Here is an 18,033-nt window from a genome sequence, read left to right as displayed (position 1 = left end):
AAATATTTTGACATTGTTATTTCTGATCTTTTGTATAGTGCTCTAAGCAGGTATATTTACACAGCAGGCAAAGGAATGATGCTTATGAAACCCCATGTCAATACATAGAGTACATAAAATACACCCACTCTTAAATTAGGAGAATGTGGACATGATTTGAATGTTGTCACATCCTGTGTATCTTTTGTTGTATCAACTTTGCAACAAATATTTCATTACTAACTATTATAAATCTCTCTATTATTTCTAGGAGTGGAAGAATAGTTACACATACCTCAACTTCTTTGTCTATATGATGGATTGTTTGCCCCATTTTATTAAATAAACTCAGGATTACCTATTCCAGTCACAGGAAAACCTACACCTGTGTATACGTTGAAAAATCTGACTGTATTTATGCTTTCTTGCTCTTTTCGACAGATATTTATATATCTGCCTAAAGTTAGATGTGAATTCAAAACTTACAGCTTTTCCTGTAAAGAGAGTTAAATTCTTCCACTTCTCTTATCTCAATAAAGTTGCTAAATCTTTCACGCTCTGCTTAACTGATAAAAATAAATTTATGTGCAGGTAAAGAAGGGGCCTGTTCCCTGAAATCATGCTAGAGTTGATGAGAGGCTTTTTAATATAATAGCCTGCAATTTCTTTAAGCAAAATTGATGTATTTTGTATTGCTGGGCATATGTGTAGTACATCCATTTATATAAATGCATATTTTACATAGGTAAAATACCAGTCTGTTGTGGTCTGGCCCTAGCCAGCAGCCAATCCCCAAGTGGTTGCTTGCTCACTCCACCACCAGCAAGATTGGGAAGAGAGCCAGAAGGGTAAAAGGTAGAAAACTCGTGGGCAGAGATTAGGACAGTTTAACAGGAAAAGCAGAAGCTGTACACAAGCAAAGCAAAACAAGGAATTGATTCACTGCTTCCCATGGCAGGCAGGTGCTGGGCCATTTTCAGGGCCCCATCACAGGTAATGGAGACTTGGGAAGACAAACTCCATCACTCCCAATATCCTCTCCTTCCCCCTTCTTCCCCCACTTCATACACTGAGCATGATGTCATATTGTGTGGGAATGTCCCTTTGGGCAACTGGGGCCACCTGTCCTGGCTGTTGTAAATTAGCATCATTTGCTAACTTAAAGCTGCTGGAGGACCTGATGAGCAGTTTCTTCAGTGGATTAGAACCTGATCAGTCATGTGCTGTGGAAATAAAGGAGATAATTTATTTAAAACTTCTTAGCTATTTATGCAGCATAGGTATGTGCCTACTCATTAGCTCAAGAGTGAACCAAAATAGAAAAAAAAGAAATGAGATACTGTGAAAAAGGTAAGAGAAGGGCTGAGGAAGAAACAGCCAGAGAAGTACGAGTAGAAAAATGTTGCCAAATGAATAAATGACAATGTGTATCTATCAGTGTATATATCAAAGAGAACACAACCTTTGGACTTACATATCTGTAGCTTCCTAGTTATCTCAGTACATCCTAAGTTCATAATGGGTACGTCCTAGATTCTTGTTTGTTGAATCTGCTCATTTTGTGTCCTTGAGTTTTAATCTTATCAAGGCATAACTTAACTCAGGTATGTTAGTTGTGAGAAATGCAATAAGGTACGACTTTAATATGGTATACTAGAAAATAACCCGCCCCATGTAAAGTAAGACATTTATTCACTTCATAGGACCTACCTTTATTAACAATTATGTAAAAATGATATTATAGAGATAAATTTGGCTTTCTCCCTAGGCCTTGCTGCTCCTGTGGTTAATGATTTGGGAAAGCTCGACTGACAGCTTATATCCTCCTTTGTTATCTCAGTAAAGAAGTGAGACAACAATGTTAGTGAGTCAGCAAGGAATATATAAAAGCTCTTGCTAAATTATAATTATAAAGAAGGCAGTTGTATAGTTATAATGCTGTTACAAAAAATGCTGACATTTTTCTAAATCTGCCTTTTTCTTACCTATGTTTGCAGCTAGACCATGTTCAGTTCAAAGGCATTTTCTCTTTATAGAAACTGCTAGTGACAGGTAGTGTTTCTAGCTACCCTTTTGTGGGTTTTTTTGGTGTTTTTTGTGTGTGTGGGTTTTTTTTTTTTTGTTGTTGTTGGTTTGTTAGTTTTCTTTTTATTTAGTGTTTTGTTGTTGTTTTAGTCAGTTGGTTGGTTTGGGTTTTTTGTACTATGGATGTTGTGGCCAATCTCTTTAATATTAAATGAACCCATGCGACTTTAACTTTGCTATCCACAACTTCCATGTTTTACCTGGCTAAGGAACTAGCACAGATTAAAAGGTAAAAGATCCTGCTGTATTTTTTATTTATTTCTATGATATTGAGGATTTCATAGCAGCAGTGGAATGTAATTTTTGTTTGTAGAACTGAACCTAATGCTGCTGATTTACAGGAACAATTCAAAATATGAGTGATTATTTTTATTATTTTTTGTTAATAACAGCTTGAAATCCTCATAGGTCAGATTGCAGATGAGTTCAATGTAAAACTTGATTACTTTTGTTCTGGCTCATAAGACAGCTGTACATGTAGTGCTAAGCACATCTATATAATTTCTTTCATAGTGTTGAAGACATTTTCTGTGCAAGAATACAATGATAAATAATTGATACATATTCTATTACAAAGGAAAGACACATTCAGTGTGAAATGTGAACATGCAGAAAAACTTCTGGAGTTTGGAGGGCACAGGGCTTTCCTTTAATCAACATATGCTTGAAGTTGTTGAGGTTTAAGACATTTGAAAGAAAAGGTTTGTCAAAATGGAATTTTCTATATCCAAGTGACAGTCACACTATGTAAAAATTTGGGAGGGGTTTGTACATGCAGATGATGGATTAGCTCAGGGCACCTTAGCTCTGCAGGCCAGGAGAGTGCAGCCCATCCCTGTGCATTTCTGTCCAGAGCACCCTGTGGTAAAACAGTGCCAAATTGTGACTGTCATTGTAGCCTGGGTTGTTCAGCTGGTTTTACTCAGGAGGAATCAGTCCGCCAAGCTCTGCAACAGGAACATGTGCAAGCGGAAGAGAAGGGTTTCTTTGTCCTCTGTAACAAATGCAATCACAATATTGTAATAGTACATGTTTTAACCAAAGTGAACAGTGGAACTGTTACTTTGTGTGCAGCTATATTGCATTAATATGGAAGGGTATTTCCAAAAGTATGTATGTGTACTAAATACTCTTTCCTTTAAAATACTACGAACAAAATAGCAGGCAATTATATAGTGGTAATCTCTATACTCTCTTTAAGATGAAGACATCTCTTTAAGGGAAACTCCACCTTTCAAACTTAACTCAGCTTAATTGGTCAGAGTTCTCCCAAATTTTAAAATTTATTTATTTATTTATTGGCACTAGCAATAGGGATATGTAAATATCTTTTTATTTAGCAAAATAGCTAAAATAACTTTAGATTGAGCTATCATGAAAAAAAGGATTCAAAATTTTCATCAAAAAAATTCTGATTAAAATGTAATATTTTGTCTTCATTCAGAATCTCAAAAATAAAAAAAAAAGTGGTTGAAATATTTTTAAAATATCTTGTTTTTATCTTGTTTCTTTTTTTCCTTTTAGGAATGATTAGGAAAACTCTAACACCCATGTGTCTAAGCATCTGGATGGCTCTGCTTCAACAGAGGTTCTTAGTGACTCAGACAGCCTCTCTAAGAGAAGCTGCATATTTTTTAATAAGCTATATGTAAACTGTGGGATGCAGGATATGCCAACAACTGAAACCCAGCAATTTACCAGTTGTGATATTTGCAATTGTGATATTGCTGAAGCATCCTCTCTCCTGTTTCCATTTCTTTGGTCCAGCTTTTTTAGGGTGTATGTATCATCCTTATCACACTACATTAGTCATGAACAGTCATTGAACAGCTGGACTGTAGCTCATTCTCTGCCCTTCCCTGGATTAGAGGTGAATTGCATGTGCAGCAGAGCCTGAGCAGGGCTTGGAATTGTCCCTTTTCTCTGTAGAAACTTTGTTGCATATTTCTCTTTAGAAAATTAGTATTAAATAGGTGGTTCTAGGTTGTTCCTTGGGCAAAAATTGATAAGTTTTAGTAGCAGTACACATGATCTCTACATGACTTCAGTAAAAAACTAAACCAAAAATTTTGCAATTGCATAAAGACAGCTTTCTGAATTCCCTTCAAGATCGTATGTGTTGGGTTTTTAGGTTTCTCTTTTTCTTTTTTTAATAGAGAGAAAGAACTGAGGCCATATCAGAAAGTATGCATATTCTATCTTGTATGATATTAGCAGCCATAAAGAGGAACTACAAAATTTTCCATTCCAAGTCACTGCTAATTACTCAATCCTTTCAATGTAAGTTAAAGAACATAGAATTATTACCTCATTTTGCAGTGCAGGACACTTCTAGCTTAAGCTGTATGAAATGAGGTTGTGGCAAGGTGGGCACTTGGCCTTGTCTCCCAGGCAACTAGCAATAGGCCAAGGGGAAATGGCCTCAAGTTGCACCAGGGGAAATTCAAGCTGGTTATTAGGACATTTTTTTTCACTGGAAGAGTGACTAAGCATTGAAACAAGCTCTCCAGGGAAATGGTGGAGTCACCCTCTCTGGAAGTGCTCAAAACTATGAGTAGACATAGCCCTTCATTACATGGTTTAGTGGCCATGGTGGTGCTTGGTACAGGTTGGACTTGATGACCTCAGAGGTCTTTTCCAGCCACAGTGATTCTGTGAATCTATAATAAGAGCTGGTGTTCATCACTTTATGGGAAGCATGACTCACTTTACAGTAAACAATTTTCTTTTTTTAACATAACTTGTCTGGATATGAAGTTTTATGGCCTGTACTATCAGCAGATAATCTTTACTTTGCCAAGCCAGGTGACTGCCTCTCTACTGACATTACTAGAAAGATTATGTTTAATTTTCCATGACCAGATTATTTATTTGTGCAGCACATCCTGTCTGTACAGTGGTTTCCTGTTTAAAGCCAGTTAAATGAAGTTAGGGCTTGCTAACAGCAAGTTGCACTTGGGTTCCTTTTTTCCCTTCTCTGTTTTCTCACAGTTGTCTAAAATTTGATTTTGCCTCACTAAGATTTGGAACTGAGAACACTTCACAGCATGGAGAACTCTGCAAGTATTTAACAACTTGAAATACACATGTACAGATACATTTTCATATTCACAAGCATATCCATATGCAATGCAAGTGACGTGTGTGTAGTACATAAAAACAGTATTTGAGTTAGTAAGAGGATGCGTGTCAGCTTTTAAGCTCATCGTATCACCAAAATGAAGAGGTAGAAAAAAAAGCCTGAAAGGTGAATTTTCTTTAGAATTAGAGGCAAATGACTGAGGTTCAGTTTGACTCATCTGCTTATCTCAGGGGTGTGGAGAAAGTGTAAAGTAGCTGGATATGGGCAGTAGTGAACCCTTCTATGCTGTCTAAAGGCAGTGGAAATAAGATGTCTGCTTGCTTTATTTGAATAGCCAATAACAGGATATGCATGCTGATTTGATTTTACAGTCTCACAAGTATTTGTTCAGTTGAATCCCTCCTTTTATAAAACAAATATAAACAATTGTCAACATTTTGATATAACTAGTTTCAGTTCTGTACAAGTTTAAAGGAGAAATTTTGGAAACATGTTTTACGCCTTGTACCAATGGACTCTGTAGATTTCACCTTTCTGACTGTTTAAATGGTGGTATTTTTCTGTTAAATGAATATGAAGGGGACATTACGATTTTTATGTTTCTCTGGGTGCTTAAAATATGCAAGGATGTGAATTAACCTGTCAGATTTTCTACTCTCTTTCATTTATTGCCATTCTCCAAGGTAAAGTAAATAGGTAAAGTAACAGTTGACATAAACATATACTTTATAGTTTTCTCAGAATGTTAAAAAGTTTGTAATTCTTAGTATAACTCAGTCTTATGTTTTTATATATATTTTGATATCTCAAAAGGAAGTCTGTCTGCCATTTCCCCCAACTGAAAGCTTTAAAAGTTCCCTCCTATATCAGTCTATGGGACTTTGATATAAATACATGGTATTTGATTTTTAAGGAGTTTGGGACAGCCTATAAATTTGGGCTCCTTGCTAAGCTAAGCATCCCGAGGTTAACATGCACATTGAAATCAGTGGAGTAAAAATAGAAGCAGCACCGATTATTTTCATATTCCAGTTTCCCTTTTTTTGCCTCTTTATATTGCATATAGCCTGTTCTGACCAAAATGTTTGTCCAAGCTCTTCCTGGGCTGAAACTTCACAGCCATAAGGAGCTTGATTGAGATAGCTGGGGTTCAGATTGCCTGCAGTTTTAGCTCTGATGCTGAATCTCTGATAGTAAATTTGTTAGGAGGTGGTTTCCCTCTTTTGTATCTGGCTGAGCAGATCCTACATGCCTTGTAAAAAAATACACAACTGGTGATGTTTTAATGGAAAAATTACTACAACCAAGTACTAGTCCAAGGTGTTTTTTAGAAAAATCAGTTTCCATTTGACCCAGTTTACAGATAATTCTGTGTGCAGTCATAATTTTTGAGCTATTATCGTGGAAAATGGTACCAAATAAGCTGCAAGAAGGAGTGGTAGTAGGATACATATGTTGGTGCAATAAGCACCTTCATATGTTTGTTGTGAGAAATAACTATCTGGATTTGATGAAAGCTGTTCTTTTCCTTGAAGACAGCATAGTCTCAATGTTAGCTCATTTGAGGGAGGCAAATCAATAATGACACAATGTAAGGACACCTACTTTCATGCAGACAGCTATAGGATTTAGGTAATATTTTAGGAACACACTGTGATATGCAAAGCTTCTTGACACTGACTAATTCATTCAAGTTACTCTGAGCTATCTGTATTCATCTTTTCAGTTTGGCTTTTATGCTAATAGCTTGGAGTTTATATCATATATAATGTACCTATAATTGCAAATTACCAAACCAAAATTGAAGGGGATAATAAACGTTGTATTCCTACAGTACTGACAGGCTCTAATCAGCTGAAAGGGCAGTGTGTACCCAAGTAACCTTCTGCCTGCAGTATGTAATTTCCATTTTCAATTAGTTTACATTTTGGGCAGTGGGTGAAGTTTGGTTGTGCAGATGCCTACTAGGGATCTAGTTTTGCTCCTTGGTTTTGACCTCTGAGAGGTGAAAGTATGTAATACTAGAAGAAATGTTTATTCAGGAAGCTCAAGTTTCATAATGCCCACAGACATTACTGATATTGTTTTCCATGATCTTTGCTTAGGGAATTAAATTATCTTAAATCAATATAGTGATATTTTTCTATTTGCTGAAATCAGAGAATGGCATTTTAATTATTTTTAAAAGGGAAAGAAACAATTTGGTATTAATTAAAGGATGTACTTATTGGAAACTTATTACAAATAATTTTGGTAATTGTATGAAAAGAGAATTGAATTGAAAGAGAAGCAGTTGTTTAAGAGCTCTGTCCATATACAAGCACTTTGGAAAAAATTCCAAACAAAGATATTGTCCTTAATAAACCTTCATAAGTACAATTTTATATATTTATTAAAACATTCATGTTATTGATAGCAGTCTATTTTACTTTACAACCTTCTGACTTTAATGATTGGATTTTTATTTATATTGCATTATTATATAACAAAAATATAAGACTCTTCTCATAATTCTTGCAAAAATCCATGTTTATGTGAACAATCATGTCATTGCATGTGTTTTCCTTCCTAACTTCCAGGTTTTCTGCATATTTTGAATAGTTAGGACAATCGTACACATCTCCAACTTGGAGGACGCAATGCACTTGACATTCCCTAACTGCTTAGTGAAGCATTTTCACTCATAAAATAATGGTCCAGTCTAATGCCTCGGAATGAATCCAAATTCAGTATAACATCACAAGAGGGAGCCCTTGTCAACACCAAAAATTCACTACCTGATTTTGCAGAGCTGCATCAATCACTTTCCAGGTGAAACGTGGGTTCTATGCACTGGCAATTAAAGTAGTTTCACACTAGAAGAGAACCTTCTCAGACAGGTTAGATACAAACTGATTTTTTTACATAGGAAAAAAGCCAGGAAGGTGTGGTTGAGCATTTGAATAGGTTTGAATTGTGCTTTTTAAATTACTACTTTTTCTATTTTTGGATAGCAAGGGATATGAGGCTAGATCATTATCACTCATTAATTTTTAAAGACTGTTACTTTTATTCTCATAAAAATTCAATATTACTCTCTTGTGAGTTGCAAATTATCAATAGGAAATGAATCTTTGTCAGTTTAAAGGGATTAATACATTCTGAAATATGTTTCTTAAAAAACCCTTTAATTTTTTTTTTTTTTTTCCTATTTTAGGTACTGCTTTGCAGGGGAAAGTATTCAGTCTGGTTTAAGTTTGTTTTGCTTTGAGTGAAAAAATGATATGTCTTACAGTGTTATGGTGCTATCACGGTGAAAGTCTATATGATGTTGACTGGAAAATAACCTTCAAATAGAAAAATATAGTTTTAATTTGCAGGTTTCTTAAACATGTGTGTCTAACCACTTTAATAAAAGAGGTCTTACGCTAAAGACTTCAGATATATCCCAAGTATTTTACCTCAAGTCAGAGCATTTCCAGGCTAAATTAATAACGATTCTGTGTCTCCTCTCTGTCTGTCAGTAAGGTTTCTTCACCACTAAGTGCTATTTTTCTTCAGGAAGTTAAGGTGAGGTTCCTAAAGAAAGCAGTGCTTTATCTTTTTGAATATTTTAATGCACTGTCTGTGTAAAAATGAACAGGATGAAAGGAAAAAAAAAAGGAAATGTTCTCCAGAAGTCCAGAGTTTTGGTTGTTGTCCTTGTTTGCTTGTCTGTTTTTGTTTTTTTTTTTAATAATGATTTATTGAATGTATCTGGTGGAATGATTTTCTCACCTAGACACACTTCAAAATCACCAATCTGGACAAAAATGCTAGTGCAAAAATCACTGATAAAGGAGCACACTGGCACAGTCTGAAACTGATGCATTGCAGCAGCTCCTGAGAAGACATTATGCTGCTTTCTTCTCTGTTTGAGGAAATGATGATGTTAATATGGACACAACCTACAATATAAATTTAAATAAATTGAAGTGTTACTCTGTATATACAGTAGAAAGTTTAGTTTTAAAACATTGATCACATAGAAACTTCATTTTTCTTTTCACACTTTCACACAATACAAGCAAGTTTGGAGTGTTGACTTGAGTATTAAATATTCATTCTGAAGCAAGGAGATTTAGTGATACAATTTCTTTTGCTATTTATGGGAGATTATGTGGTTAACCCCTGTTCAGGTGTCACGATTAATTTACTTTTGTGTTTCTGAAAGGATCATTTTTAGTCTAGGAAAGTTAAAGACTACAATTCATTGAATTGAAAAGAAAAAGAATTAAAAGTGACTTCCCTTAGAGATAAAAACCATTTTGAGAAGAAATTGTTTTGACATTCTCAAGGAAATGCTGAAGCCAAGTAAATATTAAATAATTGACAATTTTAGCTAAGCTTCTTGTGTGCAATCTTATATTTTCTCTTTCTTTTCCAAAAATATGTACATTTCCCCAGCACTTTTTTAAGATAGAACTGTTTGGATGTGGGATCTGATTCTTTTAGGTGACCATTTGAAGTTGAACTGCAGAAAAGAAAAGAATTAAAATTCTTTCACCTAATTTTTTCAAATTATTCTCAATTGCAAACTTATTACAAAGATATAGAGCAGAGACAGACATGGAATAGGCAGCTATGCTACCAGTAAATCTTTTGCTTCTTCCCTGCCTTTCCCAGGCATGGATTTTATAATGTGCCTGACTTTTACACTGAAGATTTGCATGCTTTGGAACCCAAATATTACTCAAGTGTCTAGTTTTCCTGCTTTCAGATGGGATAAAGTTAATTCTCTTTCTAGTTGCTGGCGCAGTGCTGTGTTTTGCATATAGGATGAGAATAATGTTGATAACACACTGCTGTTCTAGTTGGCACTGAGTGGTGCTTACTCTAAGTCAAGGATTTTTCAGCTGCCCTGCCAGCAGAGAAGGTGGGGGACACAAGAAGCTGGGAGGGGGCACAGCTAAGACAGTTGCCTCCGCTGACCAAAGGGATATTCTACATCATATGTCATTGTTCTGAAGGATAAAACTGGGGAGAATTGGCCAGGGACTGGGGGTTCCCTGGACATTGGTCAGCAGGTGGTGAGAAATTGTGTTGTACATCGCTTATTTTGTATATTCTTTCATCACTTGTATTATTTTCATACCCTTTTCTGTCCCGCTACACTGCCTTTCTCTCAATGCACAAGTTTAACCTTTTTTCCCCAATTCCTTCCCACCTTGCACTGTGGGGAGTGAGTTTGCAGCTGTGTGGTGATTGACTCCCTGCTGGATTAAACTGCACCAGTAGATTCAGCAGAGCATAGGTTGGCTTCTAGCTGTATTTTGTGTCTTCTTACCAAGAAGGACAGAGACTGCCTTAACTCCACTGGAGTGCCTTATCCATCAGACGTGATTTGTTCATATCACAGGCTGCATGGAACAGGGACAGGGAGATGGAACAGGGTTCCTCCTCTCCTCAGCACCAGGTCACTGGGAGCAGATCTGTCACCAAGCGAGGTAGTGATGGGGGGGATCATTGGGGAAGTGGATCTCAGCTGTCCTCAGTTCAGCTCAAAGTCCTGCTTAGAAACAAGACTGGCCCTGGGGCCTTCCTCTCTGGAAGTTTATGTTTGAAGAACATATGTGAGGGAAACTGGCTCTGTGTGCTCAAATGGAGCTCATGGTCTCAGAAGCTGGGCTCTGTGCTGTGGAAGAGGAGAGCTGTTTGCCTTGGCTCGCCGGATCCTGATGGAAGCCGTGCAGAGGAGCAGGAGAACTCCCACAGCCTGTGCCATTGCCTCAGCTCCTCTACAGAAAGGTACACTTGAGCAGTGGGAATCAAGAGGTTGAGGTGATGAGACTTCTAAGCTGCCTAAACTCTCTGCTTATCTCTTTACTCCCACATAACATGAGAGTATTCAAAGGAACAGAGGTCTACATTGTGTTCTTAAAAATTACCAATATTTTTCAGGAAGGGCACAAATTTTTCATTTGCTGAAATTGCTGGAGTAATGAAACCATACTCTGCTATCATATGTGTACAAGAAAAAAAGAGAAGGAAAAGTGGTGAGGTTCATAACAGAAATACTTTACGTTTCTTCTTTATATCTGTGCCTCTGTGGAGGAATTTTGCATGCGTGGGAGATGACAGAAATATAATATAGATGTTCAGCTGAAGGGCCATGGCCAAACAAAAGGAACATCACAGAAATAAAATACAAAGATTAATAGTAGCAGAAGGCTGGAAAGGTCTAACTATTGTTATTAGAGTTAAACATGAAACATTTTTCTCTCAGGTTTCTGTTTTTGGAAGACAGGGATGGTAACTCATTCCCTAGCCACTGTCACACTGGATAAAATGCTCTTTTTATCGACTTCAGAACCAGCCAGTATATCTCTTGTAAACTTGCTTCTTGTTTGTGCTCTGCACAAAATTATTTTCCAAAAGAATGACTTCTGGGAAGATCAAATGGGAGTTGCTTTTTTGCAAGCTAGGATCAATTCAGCTATCTTTTTATAAGCTAGTTCAAAGTCATACTGTAAAAAGCATCCCTTTAGAAAACTTAATTTTTCTTTCGATAAAGACTTAGTTAAAATTTTAAATGAGATGGCTTGATCAGGCTTACAAAGTACTTGTCAGAAAAAGGCAGAATTAGCTACATTGTGGGCCATCTCTTCCATTTGACTTCATCTGTGAATTCCATGTTGTGTATTTACACAAAATGAGGGAGTAAATTGGATTTGTCCCAAAAGCTGCTGATTAAAACTCTTCCAAAATTCATACATATAAGCCACCGTTTTTCCGTTTATTTTTGGAAAATTGTTTCCAGTTTTATAAGCACACCAACTCCAACAAAAGAAACTGAATAATGTCTCAGTATTCCTGTGTGAATCAGAAGATTATGCCACTAAATTCTATCATTTGGTTGCCTGTGGTAGCTGGTAAATAACTCAGACTGAATTATTTTTTCCTTTTCTTAAATTTGTTCTTGGTTTTACTAATATAGGTATTTCAACTTACCTAATTTTTGCTATTACACAAAGACACAAAACTTCTCTAACACTGATTAATTTAATTGAAGAATTACAACCACTTCAGGCACCAGAGAGAGATATCAGTCTCCTGAACTCTTTAGATGCATAGTTCTATTTGGTTTTATGGTCTCTACCACTGCAATATCATTCACATCCCATACTACTATAGCTCCAATTATCTGACTAATTACAACAGACAAAATGAGGATTTTAATAGTTGTGGATGAACCTCTGAACTTTGTGAATAGAAGAGTAAATTTTTCATTCCACTGTGTTCAGTTGTATTTTCACTGCAGATTCCAAGTATAGAAAAGTGGACAATTTTAATCACAATAATGTTTGCCATTTTAGGTCAATATGAGGCAAGGCTATAGAAAAGTCCTTTTAAATTGTCTCTTGAAAAATAGTAGTAAAAATGGTGTTTACTGTATAATTATTATTTTTTTAATATTATATTTAGAGATGCTCACAGAAATTAGTCTTAAGAAGTGGTACCTAAGCTTCTCTACTAATTTCCAATGATGAATGTAAATTACCATGTCAAATCTTAAATGGCAGGGTGCACGTTGCCAGGTGATTCTTCTACCCCAGGGTATATGGAACTTCAAGAAATTATTTTAATACTCTCTCTGGCATAAAGAGATGAGTCTATAAATTATATATGAGTCTCTAAATCTCCCTCAAAATGGTGTGGACACCTGACTGTACTCACTGTCTACTAGTGGAGCAGAGATACATTGTATAGCTAGGCTTTGGTATTGAAAGAAATGCACATGAGAGAACAGAATACAATTTCTTTCATTTGATTCTCCCCAAATTGTGACTGGTAGCAATTCAGAACTTTTCTTTCTAGTGAGCATGCTCAAATGCCTCCAGTTTCTGAAGCATTGTTTTAAAAATAAATAATAAGGGGGGAAAAATGAATAAAGATCTGTTGAGTAAGACATGAAACAAGAAATGATTGAGGATAAATTTCCCTGCCCACTGAGTCCTTGCAAGTTGGTACTTGTTTTCAGCTTAGCAGCTTTTCAGTGGCTTCATGAGCTGCACAACCCTCACACAATGCTCTATAGGTCCCACAGAGAGCTTCTTTACACTGGTTCTGGTTTGTGAGTCTTTTTCATGTCACAATTAGACCTGTTTCCAGTCAGGAGTATCCTAGGCTCAGCTCTTGTGGCAGGTACCCATTCTTCTTTGTTCCGCATACCCGAAACATCTTCAAGCCAGGTGTACTTTTAGTCTGGTTGCTTGTTGAGTAACTCTGTTAATACACTTGGTATATTACACAAGGTACACAGATCAGGTAGGTTAAGGCCAAATGAACTATGAAAATATTAAATCACTTAACTGAGATAATCTCTTAGCCACTCTCTTAAGTGTGTAAGGAAGGAATGACAAACGCAGCAATTTTGGCAATTGAAAAGGAGTTGATCTCCTCCTTAACAGCCAAATCATAGAAGAAAATAATGTTTCTCAGTAAGATGACAAAGGGCTTCTGAGAGACAAGTACAGAGCATAGTCCAGATTCCTTCCAACCATTTAAAAAAGGAAAGAGAGTCTCTGTAAGAGAGAAACTTTCAGTATTACATTATTCTTCTACATTGCAGAAGGGAGAGAGGGTATGTATGACCTTCCCCTTTCAGCATTTTCTTTGCTGTTTCTGTCAAACCATTCAAAGAAACAGAAAAAAACCCAATGAAACATCTTTCAGAAGGAAAGATACTTTAAATCTTCTATTGTGCTGATTGTTTCCTCGATTTACTTTTCCCATCTGCCTCTAAAGATTTGAGACAATGATCCTAGCATGTAAGAGGGCAACTTCGGAAACATTTCTAACTCTAATACACATGGGCGCTCTTTGTTACCATGGAAGCAGATAAAACTATTGATTGAGAGTATCAGCAGTTACCAGTGCAACTACCAGCCCAACAAGATAGTTGGATAAAGTAGCCAGTAAAACCAAACAGCAATGCTGCATGATGCTGCAATAACTGGTATCTGATTTACCCCCTTTGTCTCGGCTGCTGTAACAGGTTTCAGGGAGTTTTCCCAAAATGGAAAATTATCTTTTGCAAAGTCAGTTGTTATAAGTAGTGGTCCTTTGCTTCTGAAGGCATGTGCTTCTGTCTTCCACAGGAACTCCTAATTCCTGAAGGTAGCCTGTGTTAAATAGCCTGAGGTCAGATTAAAGGAGCAGTGAAGATGTTGCTACTGTACCGTATAGATACCACCAGAATCCTTCTTGGGTTCTTGTCAATATTGGAGTGCTAAACAAAACAGATCTGTGGGGTGTTGGGGTGGACACATCTGAGGATAGGTAAATACATGGATTTTAACAAAATTGTTTTAGATTGTACTGTGTACATGTACAGCCAAACATGACCCAAGCCACACAGACACTATGGTTAATATAAGCACCTAGTCTTGAGAAGTGAAAATATTTTAAGATTAGTGGTGGCTTTCAGGGTTTTTCAGGGCAGGAATCCAAGGTAGGCACATCTGGATTTCTGCATTAAATCCTGAGTGAGTTTAGTGCTAGAAGGCCATTACGGCGAGCCATAATTTATGTTTTAGTATGACTTTGCAGTCTTGAATGGTTAATTCAAAATTTATCAGTAAAAAAATCTCTGAGGAAAGTAATAATGGAAAGAGGAAATTGAACAAAGTAGAAGAAAAGAAGTTCGAATTTTAAATAAAGACAGACTCTCATACTGCTGTCTTAGCTTCTCATTTCTTGTTTGTAAGATAATGAAGATGTCAAAACTTTTCCTTAAAGACAAAATGTTCTTTCTTTCCCATAGAAGTTATAAAAATGTCAAGAAAAATCAGAAACTGCTCAGAGCCCATAAAATAGGACTGTTATAAACTCCTTGACACATTTATGAAGAGAATTATTTATTTAAAATATTTATTTTGGCTCTAACAGCCCAGTTTTTACTCTGCATATGATATTATAGCTATTTTTTAATGATTTCTCCCTTAACCTCAAATAGTAAGGTTCAGAAAAGCCAAACCTTTTGCCAATGGGCAGCCTTTGGAAATGGGAATTCAGTGATCTGGGCAGATCAGGATCTCATATCACAACGTGTTGCTAACATGGTAACAATACAGTGTAAAAGGAGATTTCCCCCAGCTGCAGAATCAACCTCTAAATTATTCTCCAGCTGAGTTGACTCTTGTGCTGGGTTGGAACACAGCTGGATACAAGGATGCCCACAAAATTGGTTCTGTCACTCCCCTCTCCAGCTGGACAAGGGAATAAAAATACAATGAAAGGCTCATGAGTTGAAGCAAGGGCACTCACCAATTACCATCATGAGCAAAGCAGACTTGACTTGAGGAAATAAGGTTAATTTATTACCAACCAAATCAGAGTAGAGTAATGAGAAAGGAAACCAAATCTAACAAACATTTTCCCCCCAGCTGTCTCTTCTTCCAAGGCCTGACTTCACTGACAATTTTCTCTATCTCCTCCCCTTCAGTGGTACAGGGGGACAGGGAATGGGGGCTGCGGTCAGTTCATCACACATTGTCTCCCCTTCCTCCCCAAGGGAAGGACTCCTTACACTCTTCCCTGTTCCATCATGGGGTCCTTCCCACAGAAGATGGTCCCCTACAAACCTCTCAAACACAATCCTTCCCACAGGGTGCAATTCTCCACAGGTTGCTCCAGCATTGGTCTCTTCCAAGAATTCAGTCCATCAGGAACAGGCTGCTCCAGCATGTAACCCCATGGGATCATGAGTCCTGCCAGCAAGTTTCTCCAGCATGTGCTCCTCTCTCCATGAGTCCACAGGTTCCACAGGAGCCTGCTCATGTGCAGGCTTTCCACAGGATCACCCTCCTTCAGGCACCCATCTGCTCCAGCATGTGAACCTCCATGGGCTGCAAGGGCACAGCTGCCTCACCATGGGCTGCAGAGCAACCTCTGCTCTGGCACCTGGAACTCCTCCTGCCTCTCCTTATCCACTGACCTCAGTGTCTGCAGGGCTGTTCTCTCACATATTTTCTCTCACTCTCTTCACTGGCTCAAAGAGCCATTTCTTTAGCTTGCTTCCCCTTCTTAGATCTGCCATCCCATTGCTGATGGGCTCAGCCTTGGCCAGCAGTGGGCCCACCTTGGAACTGGCTGCCATTCCAAGGGGAAGCTTCTCACAGAAGCCACCCCTCTAGTCCCCTAGCTACCAAACTGCTGCTGCATAAACCCCATACAACTCTTTTGGTTTTAATCTGGCCTGCTGATACCCCTTCAGCAGTTAGGTTTCTCATTAAGCTGGATTTTACTAATGGTGTCTCAACACGTGGGAGAGCACATTCTGTTCCGAGATTACTTTTAATTGTTTGTGACATGTAAGCGGAACATCAGTGACATCCTGTGGCTGCACACAGACAAGCTGTGCACCTTGAAGTATGAGGTTCATGAGTTTGCTTCTGTTTTCTTATGATCTGGTTTAAGATCTGCTTCTGGAGAGCTAAGACGTATTTTGGCAGAATTATGTTTTCTGGCCTAAATAGTAGGTGATGGTAAAATCACCTAAACAATAGGTGAGCAAGCTAATGTTACTACAGCATCATTTAAAAAATAGTAAAGGATGAACAAGATTAATCTGAATTATTAGACACCAACTCAAAGAATAAGTCATCTCATTCACACACTGTTGTGTCATCCTGGGGGATTTTTTTTTGATACTTGAGCAGAATTTACCAGAACTATCAAACAATAAAGAAATGAGTTTCAGGGGAGTGCGTAGGAGAGCTATGTTAGAGCTAAAGCATTATTTGCCAATACCATTTTTGCAAAATTTTTTGTTTACTCTTTTAAGGTGACAGAGACTTGAATGCAGAGTATACTAGTGTGTTATTTAAAAAAGTGGTATTATTTTAATAAATAATTTTGTATATCCTTTACCAGACCATGGAGGCCATTGTTAATACTGTAAATCAGTCATTTAAACTATCTTCTAAAACAAGAAAGCCACAAAACAATCTAACATTAAGCATTCAGGTATGTACCCTGTTGTGTCTACCTTTGGAAAAGAGCTGATTATCTACCATGCAACCAAAATGCATTTATGGTGCCCTCTTTTCATAAGAACATGTATCAGATACAGTAACCTCTGCAGTGCAGGTAGAAAGTCAGGACTATCCGATTTTCTTTCTCAATAATTTTATCTGAATATTGTCACTAGGACTTGACTTGTCTACTTTCAATATAAATTATTTAAAAATATTTTTAATTCCACAAGACTAAGTGAAAACAATGTGGAATATGCCTGGTAGTCAGTGGTTATTTTGCTCCTAAGTTTTTCTATTTTCTGCAAGAAGGGAAATACAACACATCCATTGTACTATGTCCAAATATTTTATTTTCAGTTTTTATAACTACATATTTGTCACAGCAAATTCAGACATATTAAGATAAATAAAACTTTTTTCAGTTTATTTCAGGAAAGAACACCTACTGTTCTCTTGAGTCAATGCAAGTTTTTTGATATCAATGTAAACAAGGAGAAATCCTCTGACATCAGCATTAGATTAATGAAATCTGTTAGAAGAAAACAGGAATACTATTTAACTAACATAAATTTTTCTTCAAGAACAGTGCTCCAACTCAGAAACAAGTTGTCCAGCAGAAAAGATCAGGGGATATTCCTGGTACCTAGAGGCTGTTTCTCTTCTCAACGATGGAAAATGGCCTCCACCCATCATGCACTGAAAATTCTCTTTCCAGGATATCTCAATAATTCAAACTTTTTTGTGGTTCCAGTTGGGAGGAAAAATAAAAAAATTATAGTTTTGTAGTGATCCAAAAAATGGGTAAACTAAACTAGTTTTATGTTGCCAGAACCTTTTGCTGATTCTAAAATAATGTGTAAGGTACCTCACTGGTTAATAAAATGCTTT

This window comes from Parus major, chromosome 4 (assembly GCF_001522545.3).
Source record: "Parus major isolate Abel chromosome 4, Parus_major1.1, whole genome shotgun sequence".
Taxonomy (NCBI): Eukaryota; Metazoa; Chordata; class Aves; order Passeriformes; family Paridae; genus Parus; species Parus major.
The sequence above is the reverse complement of the archived record's forward strand: the minus strand, read 5'-3'. Positions refer to the sequence as shown.